Here is a 13,194-nt window from a genome sequence, read left to right on the forward strand (position 1 = left end):
CTCTTAATTAGAGCTAAATTTCTATTGCCCCCTCTCCAGTAAGACATAACCTGTACCCTTGAAGGTTAGCTCATCTTGCCTGTAATATTTTAATATGTTCAACAAAGCATTCCATAATAATGTCATATTAATTTATTATCTCGTGTTGCTTCATATATGAAGTTCTGTTTGTGATGCTGCTCTTACACACTCCTCTAAATGAAACCATCCGTAATTGTGACTGTGATCTTTTGTCACTGTGGTTACTTGGTAGATATGCTAACGTTACTGGAACCGTGAGAGACATGCCAGCTACTGCATGTGGCATGCCAGATCCCATAATAACTTACAAGAGGCTTTCTTGAAGGGATATTCTATACATTGAAATTCTGAACATAGTACATTAGGTAAAAAAAAAAAAAAATACATACAGTTGTGTGAAAAAGAAAGAACACCCTCTTTGAATTCTATGGTTTTACATATCAGAACATAATAACAATCATCTGTTCCTTAGCAGGTCTAAAAATTAGTTAAATACAACCTCACATGAACAACAACACATGACATATATATATATACATATACATATATATATACAGTGCTTGAGAAATCACCCAAAAATCTACTCGCTGAACCAAAAAGTCTACTAGCCACCTAGCCCCACCCCCAGCCCCGCCTTTTAAAAGAGAAATTGAATAAATTGCTAGAAATAACTAATAACAAAATTCATTTTTTACATAACAGTTTATTTATTGTATTACATTTATTCTTTACTACAATTAGTCCTTGTTATAAAGTTACATGTGTGTGTGTAAATGTAAATGTCAGATGACCTCACTAATCTCATTGGGAGTGAAGGAGTTAAATGTCTGTGCATTACCATGATGTGTTTTCCCGTGCACCACCTTTGTTGTCCCCATTTTGCAGCCCATTCCCTGGCTGAAGTAATAGGGATATATACAAAACTGTAGTATTGTTTTTCAGACACAAGATGGCGTTGTGAGCGCTGAACCAATCGCTGATTGAAGATGCGTGGCTGTGTATGGGATGGCCGCTTTGAAGTATAGATATCCATTTCCAGGCACTAGACCTCGCAACCGCAAGGTCAATTGAATAAGTGTTTTGCTGTTAAACTAAAGTGGATACTGTCAAAATGTATCTCTCATCTTGTTAACATCCTGAGTTGAAAGGGAGAAAGTCTATTGACGTGGGAACCAGGTTAACCACGAAAACCACAATAGACACCTTTCAATTAAGTACGCTAACTCGAGAACCAAGTGGGCTAGCACTCTAATTTTTGGAGTGCAGCCCAGAATAAAGAAACCATGCACCTACATGTAAAGTTTCTTCCCGTAGCATAAGCAGAACATACTTTATTAATAAAATGTATTTTACTGTAAGTTTTAAATGGACAGGCAGGAAAGGTTTTTTTTCTGCAAACCCGGGAAAAATCCTTTAGTATGTAAATATGCTAAGGGTGAATGAGCTGAGGGTATTTTCCTCCCTGTACTTCAAAGAGCCCCTGTTAAGTGGGAGATTCTGAGTCTAGTGAAGTACAGGGTTGAAAAGCCTCAGAGATTCCAACTGTGAAAATGGCAGGGAAGTTGCCTAGTGCCCGATCCCGATACTCAGCATGAGCCATTGACACCTTGGGACCAAACCCTAGACTGAGGGTCGCCAAGTTAAGGGTTGACCCCCGGTATGGTAAACCGCATAGGTGTCAGGCTGACACATGCACTTTGCAAACCGGAAAGCTCTTTTTGCCCGTTCTGCACACTTCGGGCAGATCGGGGATTGGTGGGTTAAATGTTCCCACGGAGGGGATTGGGCATGCATGTTAGAGATAGGTCTGTAAACCCTATAAATCTGCCTGCCGAGCTATCCCTTGTGTTATTAATGACTTATCGAAGCTTTGCTCAAGATTCTGTTCAAGTACATTGGTAGCGGTTCCAGGATGCAAGGGGTTAACAACATCGTAACTATGTATTTACCCCTAATTCAGGAATTTGTTAGCCCTCGTGACTCCCGAACGAATTCTACTGAACAAGAACGAAATTATTTCATTTTGCGGAGATATTAGGTCGGCAACTTGCGACCTAGCCAGACGGACTTTAAATCAGAGACTTCGTTTCTCCCGCATTCGTTCAAAGGACAATTTATTTTGTTTCCCCATCCCAGTAAGTGTTGTATTAAGTGTATTCTGAGGTTGTCGTGTGTTTGTCTATTAAGGAAATAACTGACAATTAATTTTGCCCACCTTGTTGTGTTCAATCGAAAATCCCAAAAATAAAAAAGTTTTAATAAGCACTGGTCCACCGTGACGAGTACCTTCTACCTACCTGACCTCTCCTACCCTGACCCAGCTATATCACCTCCACTCTGTACACCAGACGTGGCTGCTCTTTTGTTGGTTGGTGGCTATCAACATCCCCACCTCAGCCTCGCGGTCCTGACTTGTTTGTGGTGAGCACTCGTCATACTGAGCTGTTTACCGAGAAGGGGGGGACATTTAAATGGCCGAGTGTGTGCGGGGCTACACTCTGAGGGGGGAAGTATGTAATGGAGTCCTGGGGTTAAAGTCCCTTTACAGGCCTATATACTGCACTGGTGTTGGGTTTCCTACCTGAAATGAGAGGCGGAGATAATTAAACTCCTAATTGAACAGGTATAAAAGGCAGGAAATGAGAACCTGTCACTGTCCCTGTTTGGAGTCTGTTATGAGGATCACAGACAGAGCTCCTGCCCACAGGGCTTCAGGCTGGTTGACCAGAAGATTTTGCCTGGCAACCATGAGAAACCCACAGCCTCACCGAGCAGAGAAGCCTGTACCAGAGATGGGCAAAATGACTTATTGTGAGCAACAAGACTTCAAAGCTTGCAGCTGGAGAAATCGGAGACGCCGGACCAGCATCAATAAGATAAGACTGTATACATTGTTCCCTTGTCTTGCTAATATTGTTTATATGTTTTGGATCGGTAACCAGTTTAGTTGGCCAGCTGTTTTTAGAAAGGGTCACAGTAATGTTTAGTTAGTCTCCTGAAAAGTGTAGGTGTTTATTTTATAATTTTATGTTTTGCCTTAAAGGGACAGTAGCCCAAATATTTTAGTTGTTTTTGTGGACAACAAAATCAATCAACATTTGGGACTCATGCCCCATAACTACACAACATTTGGCTTACCTTAAAAAGTGCACGTGTGGAATCTGATCTGACCTTTCTACTGCACCGACACACTTTATTCGAGCAAATAAGCAGTATGTACCTGGCAGATACCTGGAATGCACCGCTCCTCACCTCTGACAAGCCCCGTTGCGTTTGCCTTCCCAGCCTGGGTTCATGCCTGGCTGACGGGCGGCTGATCTGTTAAATGATAATGATTAGGATTTAATAGGCTGCAATGCTTCGCGTGTCTACCAGATGGCATAAATTCATGAATTGTAATGCAGTATATATATATATACTGTGCAGTATTGCAGCCAGCGGGAATAAAATGCTTCAATCCCTGCCTGGAAAATACCTCAATGCACTCGGGCAGAAAACAGTCATAAACCTCAATACACCCGGGTATACCCGAATTCGTGGGACTAGCCGAGCTCGAATAAAGTGTGTCGCCAGTGTACATCCCGCTTCGCCACACTATTGCAAATGTAAAAGCATGAATTGTCATCCTCAGGCCCATAGGACAGGAGTATTTCTCCCTAAGGGTAGAACAAACATATATTGTAATTAGTTCATTAGGCCATCTGAGATGCTAAAAACGTGGGCATAGATGCTTTGTTGATTCATATTCCCAAACCTTTTACTTATTATTAATTAAGACTGGAATATTTATGCTTGAAGACACTAACTGCCTCCCAGGGGATATTTAATAGTTCAACACTATCCAGGGAAACTATTTTGAATTGTCATTGACCTTGGATATGCACCCCTGCATTCATCGTGTTCATGTTTGTACCCCTTTATTTTAATAATGCCATTAAAATAATTTAAAGTTACTAACTTTACATACATAATTAGGGTATCTGAGTGCTCTCGCTATCTGGGATCTTTTACTTTGGTTCAAGTAAACATTCCAGGCCCTATCTACCACGCTGGCTGGTTTTTCCAGTTCCCAACCCCTAAACATATACCCCAATATTTAGGAACAATATTAAAGTCCTTACTGTATCTTTGTTTTGGGAAGCTCTGTTCCTAGAGAGAGTTCAGGAAATCCTTCTGGATAGGTGTTTGCACAGGACAGCTCTGTAGTTCGAGTCACCACCAACTATAAGCAGTAGCCCCCTTATCAAGCTGCCTGTCAGCAATATCAGCTTACCTCCTGATTGCCCAGGTAATTCTGACTTGGTGAACCTTCTTACTGCTGGATGCAAGACTCAGATGTATGTTTCCCAAACATAATTATCAGTACCTGACTTCAACCTTGGTGGTATGAACCCTCTGCTGGTAGCTCACTGTGTCATGCAGCGGCAGTGAGCATATTCAGGTTCATTGGTTGGTTATACTTTCTGAGCAGGTCCAGGAGTTTACTGTTTATGATTAGTAAAAGGATGTGACCATTTGTTACTTACCAAGGCATCTGTATTTATGTTGGTTGGTTATTAATTTGGATGGGCAAAAGTTGTGAGTACAGGCATCAAAAAAAGCCTGGAATGGACTATAGCCGAGTGTATAAGGGTCATGATATATGAGTTTAACTCACATAGGCTTCTAGAAGGGATTCCTGCTTTAACACAGGTTAAAACAGAGGGACAATGGTTACGTCTCAATGATCCTTTGGTGTATACAGGCTTCTAGTTCTTAATTAGTTTGGCTGGAACGGATATCAATATTTGCTTGTCTACATTGTTAGATGGATGAATATTGCATTGGTGTCTATGTAAAAGAATAAATGGCAAAAGCTATGAAGCAGATAGTGGCTCAAAGTTGAGGTCAAGTTAAAGGTGCCCTCAGTGATCATATGTAACTTTAGCATTGCTTTACAATTGCAAGTACAATACAGTTAGAAAAAAATTAACACCCATTGGTTGACTAACTTGCAAACTAACATTAGTATGTGCATTAAACATCACAAACTTCCAACCCCCATGGAGAATCCAGTATCATCCTCAGGCCCATAAGTCAGGTGCAGGGAGTGCATCACCTTAAGGGTGAACAAACATATATTGCAATTAGTTCATTTGGCCTTTTGAGATGTAAAAACGTGGGCTTAGATTCATTGTTGATTCATATTTCCTCAAACCTTTTGTTTATTGTTCATTAGGACAGGAAGGTGAAACAGTCTAGAATTAATAAAGGAATCGGGCAGATTGGCACATGATACTCGGCATGAGCTGCAAACTTGTTCCTACCACATCATCAACTGTATAAATTTCAGCTCTGGCACCTACAGGTACATTGTCCCAATTAAGAAAATATTTAATCAGAGTCTACAGAATCTAGCTCCAACTTTATTCATTATTACCAAGAAGTATTTTACCATTTCTCTCAGAAGCCCAGATCTACTAAACTTTAATAATTATATCTATGTGTGTTAATGGCACAAAAATAGTTAATTATCCTGGGGTATTTGCTAAAGATTTAACACTTATATAATGCTGCAACAGCTGTGGTAGAAAAGTGTGATACCTCCAACACCTCTCCCCCCCCCCCTCCCGCCACACACAATTTCATCACTAACAATAATTAATGAAGATTTTATGAGTTGTAAATATATTAAATATATATTTGTGTTTGTATTGCTATCGTTATTTAACGCTGAGTTACCTCAAAATTGGTGTATTCAAATGAGATTGAAAAACGCAACACACATACTGTCTGAACACGTAATCCACATTTTAACTGCCCTTACTGTAAAGAACTCTTTCCTTTGTTGCTGGTGAAATCTCCTTTCCTCCAACCTAAAGGTATGACCCTGTGTCCTTGGGATAAATAGTTATTTTGAAATCTCCTTGTACTGTCACCAAATATATTTTTCTAATGTAAATACATCTAATTTAGCTAGCCTCTCCTCATAAGTTAGATTGTCCATCCCCTTTATTAATTTGGTGGCTCTTCTCTGCACTCTCTCTTGTTCCATAATGTCCTTTCTAAGGAATGGTGCCCCAAATTGTACTCCATATTCAAAGTGTGGTCTTACTAATGCTTTGCAAAGAGGCATAATTATGCTTACTTCCCTTCCATCCATTGCCCGCTTAATGCATGATAAGAAAGATCTTGTTTGCCTTTGCAGCTAATGCATGACTTTGGGCACTATTGATAAGTTTGTTGTCTACCAGCACTCCTAAATCCTTCTCTGTCAAGGATTCCCATACTTTATTCCCATTTAACTTATAAGTCGCCTGTTTATTCATAGCCTCTCCGACCTTCAACACATACTTCAGTCTGACTTTTTGAGACTCAAAAACTGGATTTCCCAAAACAAACTGTTTTTAAACACTGACAAGACTGTAACAATGGTATTTGGGACCAAGACTAAATTTTTAAAGCTTTCAGTGACTGAGCTCCATATCAGAACCAACGCTAACACCACCCTAACTCCAGTTACTAGTTTTAAATGGAAACAAAGAAAACAGCGCACAACGCCAAATAGTGAAGCAAATTCAACAATATATTATAGAATTAAAAAGGGGGTAATATATCTGCGTACATGAAAAAAGTTGGTAAAAGGCATGTAGTGTGTATCACACTGTTTACCACTCGGCAGCTGTTAGCTGTAGATTCAGGTGCTTGCTTCCCTCTGCTGCTGCAGCTCAGTTGATTATGGGGCAGGATGTCAGTCTTTTCACTCCCAAGGGGATTTCCCTTCATGCAGCCAGGTTCAGCAGCTGGTACTGGGGCTCGGTGAAATCGCTCCTGCTTCCTGGCCGATATGAAGCTGCTCCTGTACCTCGGCAGGTGTATCCTCTGCACTTCCCTGAAGAAGTAGTTAATTCTACGAAACTAGTTGGATGTAACATTCTATTGCCTTATATCTGCTTACATTGGCCTTTGTCTATGTATTGGCCTGTCCTGTTTTTATTTCATCCTGTGTGCTGTTTTGGACACTTGTGAGAGACTTTGTAAGACTGTTCAAACTTCCCTATTGAATCCACCACTGCTGCATCGTGGCACGCTGAGGGCACCCCAGCAAGCTGCGTTTTAACCTCTGTGCAGAGGATACACCTGCCGAGGTACAGGAGCAGCTTCATATCGGCCAGGAAGCAGGAGCGATTTCACCGAGCCCCAGTACCAGCTGCTGAACCTGGCTGCATGAAGGGAAATCCCCTTGGGAGTGAAAAGACTGACATCCTGCCCCATAATCAACTGAGCTGCAGCAGCAGAGGGAAGCAAGCACCTGAATCTACAGCTAACAGCTGCCGAGTGGTAAACAGTGTGATACACACTACATGCCTTTTACCAACTTTTTTCATGTACGCAGATATATTACCCCCTTTTTAATTCTATAATATATTGTTGAATTTGCTTCACTATTTGGCGTTGTGCGCTGTTTTCTTTTGTTTCCATTCTCTTAGTGTGTGTGGGGTGCTGAGCCACCCCTGCGTTTACAGCTGCAGATGCCATTATCCCCAACACGGTTATGTGGCACTTATTATTTAATGTATAATTATCTCACTGAGGGAGTTGTGGTTTAATTTTTTATAATTTTTTTATCACTAAATTGATGGTATAGTCACTGCACTGTATATATTTATACATTTAAACTTTATAGGTAGTTAGGTAGTAGCGCACAGTTTTGTTTTTTGTGTTTACTAGTTTTAAATACCTGGGCATATGGTTTGACTCCCACTTAACATTCGGGATGCACATTGATACCTGACATCCAAGACCTATGCAAAACTAGGTGTACTTTACAGGAACAAATCCTCCCTAAGTCTGCTAGTCAGAAAGTGTATCGCACAGCAGATGCTAATGCCAATTATCGACTATGGAGACATAGTATATGGCTCAGCACCCCAAACCCACCTTAGCAATCTTGACACCCTCTACAATTCAATATGCCGTTTTTTTCTCCAATGCAACTACAACAAACATCACTGCGAAATGTTCAAAGAACTAGATTGGTCTTCACTCGAGTCGAGGCGCAAAGTTCACCTTTTCAATCTTGCCTTCAAATACTTTCTGGGCAAGATACCGATCTAATTGAACAAGCTCCTCACTCCTACCACATGCAGCACTTATCATCTGAGATCAGACTCTAAAAGACAGTTCATGGTCCCAAGGCTCAACAAAGTATCGGGACGCTCCTCCTTCTCTTACCGTGCACCCCAAGACTGGAACAAATCACGAGTCCACACCAAGTACTCTATCAGAACATGGTGGGCGGGACAGTGACGCACCTTCACAATGACGACATGGGAATGCACTAATAGGAGTCTATCCCTGTCCAATTAGTTGTCTAGTTATCTGACATGTCCCAGGGGTATATATTACATGGGAATCACTTGGTTATTTGCCCCCAATGAAGCCTTGTGGTGAAACGTACGTCGGGTACGTTTGACGTCAGCTAACCAGCGACGTTGGCTGATTCAGAGAGGCAAGGGCGTCCTTTCAGAGCGTTTCGGAGACTGTGGCCGCGGACAACAAAAACGCTCTGACGTTTATATATGTGTGTATCTCCTTGAATGCAGAGTAAATATACTGTCTCCTATATTTACCTTTTAAACAGCCATGGTGCTGAGTACTGGATCTAACACCTTTAAAAATAATATTGTTTGAGGTGTATCTCCTATTACTACCCAACTGAGCAAATAATCTTTATTTTGATCCGTGGTGATTCAATATATACCCTCACTGATGCAATATATACACTCTCGTTCTTATATGTTGTCTGAAAGCCGCAAGGCTCAGGTAGAGGAGGTACAGTACAAGAAATGATCAATTTGGGCGTGATTGAGGAATCATGCAGTGAATGGTGTAGTTCAATAGTCATGGTCCCTAAACCGGATGGTAAGGTTTTGTGTGAACCTCCGAAAGGTAAATGCGGTATCCAGGTTTGATGCATATCCGATGCCAAGGGTGGACAAAATAATTGACGCCCTTGGAAAGGCGGAGTGTATATCCACACTTAACCTCACAAAAGGATACTGGCAAATACCTGTAGAGGAGGAGTCCAAGTGCAAAACCGCCTTCGCCACTCCAATGGGTTTATACCAATTTTTGACGATGCCATTTGGTCTGCATGGAGCCCTGGCCACGTTCCAGAGACTCATGGATAAGGTGCTGAGACATCATAGGGCTTATGCTGCAGCTTATCTAGATGACACTGTCATCTACAGTAAACACTGGTGGGCCCAACTAAGCAGACTGAAAGCTATCCTCAGGTCTCAGTGAGGCAGGTCTCACAGCCAATGCTAAGAAATGTGTCTTGGGTAAGGCTGAAATGAGATGCCATGGTTATGCAGTGGGAAGTGGAAGAGTAAGGTCACTGGCCAACAGGGTAGCTGCCCTGAAAGAGTTCCGACCCCCCGAAAAAAAATGCAGATACGCTCTCTGTTGGGTTTAGCAGGTTACTATCGGCGGTTCATCCCTAACTTTTTCAAGTTAAAGCACCACTTACAGACTTCACCTCAAAGGGTGCCCCTACCCAAGTGCTATTATCTAGGGAGTGCCAGAGAGCCATCAATGAGGTAAAAATGTGTCTATCAGAGGGTCCCACCCATAGATGTCCACATTTTAATAGGCCTTTCATCGTGCAGACAGATGCATCAGATATAGGGCATGGGGCAGTACTGTCACAACAGTTTGAGGGGGTAGAACACCCACTCGTTTTCCTCAGGATGAAACTGATCTGGAGGAAAAAGAATAACTCCGTGATTGAGAAGGTGTGCCTTGCAGTAAAGTTCATGGTCGGGCATCATCTGTGCATGGCCCAAGTCACACACTAACAGGGGAGGAATGTAACAGTGTGAATATAGGATACCAGCCCAATGCCCGGGAGACCTATGTGTAGGTTTGCAGTCCAGCTGTGACCTGGTTAATCTCAGCAGGAAAAATGCTGGGTTAATTAGCCAGGTCCCAGCTGCCTCGTTATGGGGCTGTAAGTAAAAACTTAGTCTTCTCACTTGTGCCTGGGTCTGTCTGAACCATGCAGATACACTGGAATTCTGCAGGGAGAACAGTTTGATTTAAGGTTGGTTTTCTGTGACATTTTTGCTGATGCTAAATTGCTTCTCTGGACTTTGAACAGAAGGGGCACAGCCCTGCTCAGGACTTATATTGCATTACTTTATATAAGCTGAAGAAAAGCGCTGTTATTTTTGTTCCATGTTTTGTTGGCTAAATAAAGAAGCCTATCCAGACAACCCTTGTCTTGTTGCATTGTCCCGGCAACAGGCCCTTTCTGTAAAGAACCCATATCTTTGTATCTGGTGGTCATCTTTCCTTTATGTAAGTATCCGTGATATTCTACAGCGCGCTCAGCACATGGCCACCTATCTCAACATGCGATCGGGTGCTCCATCTCACCTTCTTCCTGTGGCACGTCCCGCGGTGCTGCTGGTGTCGCCCGTCAGCCTCCGGGTCGCACATGGATTCCGTGTTGGGGGAAATACTGCTACCGCTGGCCTCGCCTCCAGGCTACATCCTCGCGGTGACGTCACCAGCACCCAGCACCCACACGCTGTGTACGGACGGAGCGTGCACACGCGGAATCTGTTCCTGGCTTCCGTTTAATACTCTGCAGCTGTTGCTAACTCCTGCTCAGCCTATCACAATGAGGGATACTGGTGGGCTCTTCCTTGCAGCCTCTCTATTGGTCCAGGGCACATTTATATGCTCAGACTGCCCCTTGGCAAGATAGCTGAGCATAAGACTTCTGTCAGTGCGAAAGTGCTTACTGCAATTCCTCCCTCCTTGCTTTGTACCGGTGTTTCCTGTTGCTAGCTCCTTCCAGTCTGACCATACAGTAGCTTCTTCTGGACTCCGTACTTCACCACTCCTGACCCTGGATTTACCAACGACGATCCGCACCTCTCCAACCCCGACCACGGCAAAGTATCTTTGAAGATCCGCAACTCTCCAACCCTGACCTCGGCAAGTACCTTCTACTACTCTGACATATATAACCCCAACCCGTTTACCCACTACATCCCGGACGCGCTTTCCCGGCTGGAGGTTGGTGTTTTTTCAATTCCTACCTTGGCCCGTCGGTCATGCCCTGTTTGTGATGAACACTCTGTTACACTTTAACCTTAATGGATTACCCCGTGTAGTTTGCACTGCTCTTGGGATGAATAATTATTTTGTAAGCTCATTGTACTGTATTGTCCTCAAATATATTTGTATATACTTGTAACGAGTGCTCACCACAAACAAGACGGGACCGCAAGGCTGATGTGGAGATGCTGGAAACCACCGACCTACAACTGGGCAGCCACGTCCAGAGTGCAGAGTGGTAGTCATGTAGCTTGGTCAGGGTAGGAGAAGTCAGAATGGTCGAGGTACTTGCTGTGGTCTAGGATTGGAGAGATCGGCTAGTTGTTATGTGGTGCCGGGGTCCAGGGGTATAGAAGGTAGAAGTCCAAATGCACGCCGAGGTCAAGGGTCAGAGAGGCGAAGGTTCAGATACAAGCCGAGGTCAAAACAGTAACAGGATAAGCAAGACAAGACAGCAACAGGGCAGCAGGGTGTTTGAGGCAACACAAACAGAGGTTTATGCTCAGCCAGTTTGCAGCATGACCGACTGAGCATTTAAAGGACAGACAGCCAATGGTAGGGCAGCACACAGCTGCAAGGTAATGAACAAGAACCGCCCCTAGACATATTCAGTCCACTGGTAAACAGGGGCAGGGAGAAGTGCTGGTGTGGAATAATTGCTGATGCAATTAACCCCCCGTGTGCCCAAGGCAGCGTGGTGCCTGCGCGTAGCTTAGGTGCAGTGCGCCTCACCTGTGACTTCACAAGGGAGAAGCCTGAGCGAGGTCCATGCTGTGTCCCTCAGCCTGGTAGTGCGGCATGCGTCACCCGTCCCATCACGGGGTGCGTCAAAGGGGCGGGACCAATGGAAAATCCTCACAGTACTATAGTTATCATATCCCCTCTGAGACGCCTCTTTTCTAACGTAAACAAATCAAAATTAGCTAGCTTCTTCTCCTTACGTCGGATTTTTCATCCCCTTAATTTTGTGGCTCATTTCTGCACTTTTTATTCTTGTTCCATTATTTCTTTTTACGGAGTGGCGTCTGACATTGGTTACCAATTTATTTTTATTTAAAAATGTTAATGTCTATGAAACAATTCTAGCAAATTATCTGAAAATGTAATACAAGTTGCAAAATAATATATTCGTGTCGAGCCCAGTTGATGAGATGTACCGTTTATGTTTATTTTTATCCCTTCAACAAAACAAAATATGAAGTGCAAGATGGGGGCTGCAGTAATTTGGTTGAAACTCCCGGCAGATCTAAGTTACAATGGCAGAAAGGTATCCTAAGAAATTGTCAATGCGTTTGGCCTGTGGAGAGAGAACACACAAACAGAAACACAACACACAACCAAAGAGGTCACAAAGGCTAGTTGAAGTCTTCACTTCTGTCGCTTCACTCACACATCCATTAGACCTCTGTCAGTGTTAATGGAAGAGTGAATTTTGAAATAAGGAAAGTCCACATGGAAGAGTTACGTAATCCAGAGTGACATGAAGAAAGTTTCTGTTGAAGATTCTGTTGTCGCAATAATGTGCAATAGGATAAATAGAGCCATGGGGTTCTATTCTATAATGTGTGATTGTCGTGTTTCAGGGATACCACACGCAAAGTCTAATTCACTTTAATGCAGCTTTCCTTGCATTAGCGTCATATGGGTGCTATGGCACTTTGTAGAATAACACCTCTAAATAGGGAGATTATACGATGGATGGATAGATGGATAGATGGATTCAGTAGATGGATAGACTGTATTGATCGATACATGTAACACAATGAATGAATGTGATATTATATTTATAGTGTCTGACAGACCGAGACACATTTCTGGTGAATATTATAACTAGGTTTCAAAAGACACATACCAGGATTGTCACCTCTAGGGCTGAACAAAGTTATTTGGCATGGAGTTCATTTTGCTGAAGAAATCATAAACAATTTATCCTATTGATTCAAATCTTTTGTTTATTATAAACACACACACACACAAAATGATGACACAGTGCAATTAATAAATAAATCAGGCATACTGGTACCGATGACTCTATGTACATAAAGTTATGTACATGACGTT

Source organism: Ascaphus truei, chromosome 6 (assembly GCF_040206685.1).
Source record: "Ascaphus truei isolate aAscTru1 chromosome 6, aAscTru1.hap1, whole genome shotgun sequence".
NCBI classification, from domain to species: domain Eukaryota; kingdom Metazoa; phylum Chordata; class Amphibia; order Anura; family Ascaphidae; genus Ascaphus; species Ascaphus truei.